This window comes from Austrofundulus limnaeus, unplaced genomic scaffold, assembly GCF_001266775.1.
Source record: "Austrofundulus limnaeus strain Quisiro unplaced genomic scaffold, Austrofundulus_limnaeus-1.0 Scaffold408, whole genome shotgun sequence".
In the NCBI taxonomy this organism is placed as follows: Eukaryota; Metazoa; Chordata; class Actinopteri; order Cyprinodontiformes; family Rivulidae; genus Austrofundulus; species Austrofundulus limnaeus.
In genome coordinates this window covers 126,724-130,233 of record NW_013952810.1, presented here as the reverse complement: position 1 = coordinate 130,233, position 3,510 = coordinate 126,724, and positions in this window count along the sequence as shown.

Sequence of the window (3,510 nt, the reverse complement as noted above, 5' to 3'; positions counted from 1 at the left end):
ATTTGTGTTGGTAACACAGCTTCAACTTTTAAAAATGTTCACTCCATATTTCACCACATCCTCAAAGAAAAAAGGCAGACAAAGTCCAGACGTGACGTGACTGTGCAGCCAAGGTTGTCCCTCTTCCTCTTCATAAGACAAACTGTAAAATGTGTAGAGGATGTTTTTCCCTTTTACCCCCAAAACTTTTTTGTAAACAAAAGTCCAAAGCAACACAGGTGAGCCGGGGGATGGAACAAAGTAAGCAGGCTTTTAAAATAATAATAAGTCAAATAAAATCAGGAACTCCAAAATGTCATCATTCAAGGTTTTTGTTCAGTTTGGTTAGTGGAGAAATTGAGTGCATTTAACGAGTGAACTATCAACTGACAAAATTAGTTTCTTCACTTAGTTTGTATGAGAAATTTGACCTGGATGATTAGACAATTAAGAGATAATTCCTTTCAACTTATTTTTATACTCACACTGCCCAGCCATAAAATGTGTCCACCTGGATTTAATAAGGTCTATGATGTGGGGCTGCTGCAGATGGTCAGGTCCAGGTTCAGCAACAGTCTGTGCTCAAAGAATGAGTCAGCTGACTACGTGAATATACTGAAGGACCAGGTTATTCCTTCAACAGATTGTTTCTTCCCTGATGGCACGGCCATATTCCAAGATGACAATGCCAGAATTCATGGGGCTCTTATTGTGAAAGAGTGGTTCAGGGAGCATGAGACATCATTTTCACACATGGATTGGCTCCAGAGTCCATTGAGAATCTTTGAGATGTGCTGGAGGTCAGACTCTACCATCATCAATGCAAGATGTTGGTGAAACATTAAAGCAACACTGGATGGAAATAAATCTCATCACATTGAAGAAGTGATGTTGAAACGATGACAGTGAATATGTGTCATAATCAAAGCTAAAGGCAGCAACAAATATTAGTGACTTTTTTTGACCAGTGTATAATCTAAACTGAACATGTTTCAGTTTAACTGAAAATTATATTTTTGAGTTTTAACATTTTGTCACAAACATGTTTGGAGTGAAGACAGCCAGAACCGATGACAGGTTCTGCAGAGATCACAGAAATCTGTCAGATTTTAACTGTTTCAAGTTTTTTTTAAATCCAGGATAAATCTCATGTATAAGTTTGAAGGACAAATTTTTTCACTTGACATAAGCCTGACTTTCTTCCAGGTCACACAAAGCAACACTGCAGACAAGTAAAAACCAGATCAGTACACGGGTATAACTTAGAATTTAAGTTTAATTAATTGTTTAGAATGTTGTTTTTAAAGTAAAAATGATAATTTAGTTAATATATGGTAGTGTTAGGCAATATAAATATATATGGCCAATTAAAAAGCAAATCATACTAATGGATTAAGACATTTTAAGAGAAAACACTTCGTCTATTTTAATTCAAAATGTTTTCTAGAGCTTTCCGTATTTTCAAAATGTTTATTTTCTTGTCATTGCTAAAATGAACAATTGAGATATTTTCATAGGTAGTAACAGAAATTGGTTTGAATTCAATTTTGGCACCGTTATGTTTCCAAAAAATTAATTCAGGCTTATTACAAACATTTGATTGTAGTGATGTGTCAGTCATTTGAAAATTATGGACAAATATCTTACCTGCTGCAGATATTTTTTTGATCAGTCTCAGTTTGGTCAAAGTTCATGTTGTCCAGGTCGATAACCACTAGTTTGAACAAAGTGCACCGCTTCTGTCTTTAAACTACTCTAATCTAAAACAATTTACTTCATAGCAAATATTTTATAAACCTTTACAACCCCACCATGTTTCATTCAGTGGTTATTTACATAGAATTGTGTTTGCAAGAGCAAATAGCAGTGCTTTCAGAGGGAACATCATGTTTCTGCCAAACTAACCATGTATTGTGGAACTGTCTCCATAAACTGTTTTAATATTTTAAGAGTTTGAGTCGATATAAGATGGCAGCAATCCACTTTGGTCCTAGCCCAGCTTGGACTAAAGTATTTCTCTAAAGAGTCACCAACATTAGATAACTTTTCATAACCCTTCTATAGACCTCTATTCATCTGAACTGATTCTTTAATCCATTTGGTACATGTAATTTCTAGAGTTTCACTGTAATTTTGTTTGACATCCACACAACAGTTTAATTATAAAAATGATAATAAAAATCCACTGACTAAAATACAGCAGAAAGCTAGAGAAAGAAGTGCTTCATATTTATACCCAAATTAAGAACAAATCGTTCAGGAGAGACGAAACGTTTCATTAAAGAAGAACCAGTCCAGAGGACCTACTTATTTTTCTTTTTGATTTTTCTACCTGGATTACTGAGATGCATTAGGACATTTTCCAGGTTATTTCCTCAATATCTTTGTTCAAGATCATGTTTCACTTGTGTTTTTTACATAAATGCAACCATTTATTTAAAAATAATGCATTCAGTTTGGTTGTATTATTGCAAATTAACTGTGTTATTGCAAATAACCTTCTGCAGTCATGATTTCATCAGAGCTGTGGTTAGAGGAACTGAGTCTTTTGTTTCTTGACTAGAGTAGTTGGTCAGAGTGCACAAGGTGCAACAGAGGAACTGTTGAAAACGTTGAGGATATTTGTAGCCTGAGCACAGCTGAGCTGATGTTAGAGCAGCCAAAACAAATTAACTCCACTGGAGGAAAATAAAACTTATTCACAGGATTCATGGATAGTCCTTCCCACTCATTCGTTCAGGTTTACACCACCTGTTAAAAAACAGTACAACCAGTTCTGCTTTTTTCTTACCGCTCTGTGATTTCTGTCTGAATAAGTGTTGGAAACAGGAACTACATTCAGTTCTCGGAAAAAAGGAGTAATCTCAGAATGTCTCATCCCTGCTCTAAACTTTTTTTTTTTGCCAGGGATTTCAAATTCTAAAATCTGAGGAGAGAAACTAAATTCTCCTCTACTCTACTTGTTCTGGCTCTACATGCACACCTTCTCATCAGCTCCTCTGCATTTAGTCTCATCTTACCCAGCATCCCAAACAGAAACAAACAAAACCTGACTAGAGCTGTTGCCACATGCTGCCGGAAATATGTATTAAAAAATGTTTTGTGCAGGTTTAGGTATTTTACCAGAATGTTTCATGTAAAGCAAAATATTAGCTTTATTAAAAAGACAATCTCTTATTGGAGGTTTATTGATTATTCTAAATAAGAGGAAAACAGTTTTTTGGGCCAAATATGAAAGCTGTTTCAACATCTGCTACTTTACTTTTTAGAACTGATGCAATTCAAACAGCAGTTTCTCTTATTTTTCCTACATTTGAACTGAAATGACTTCCGTTTCTCATATTTACTGTTAAATGAGTAAAAAACTGTTTTAGAAGTGGATCCCAGTCACAGGAGGGGTGAGGACTTTTATTAGCGGCCTTTGCAAAGTTCAGGACGACATCATGTGAGTTTATCTTCAGTAAAATAAATGTTAACTAAATGAAACGTTTGTTTCAAGACAGAGTTTAGGTATTTCCAAAACACAGAAAA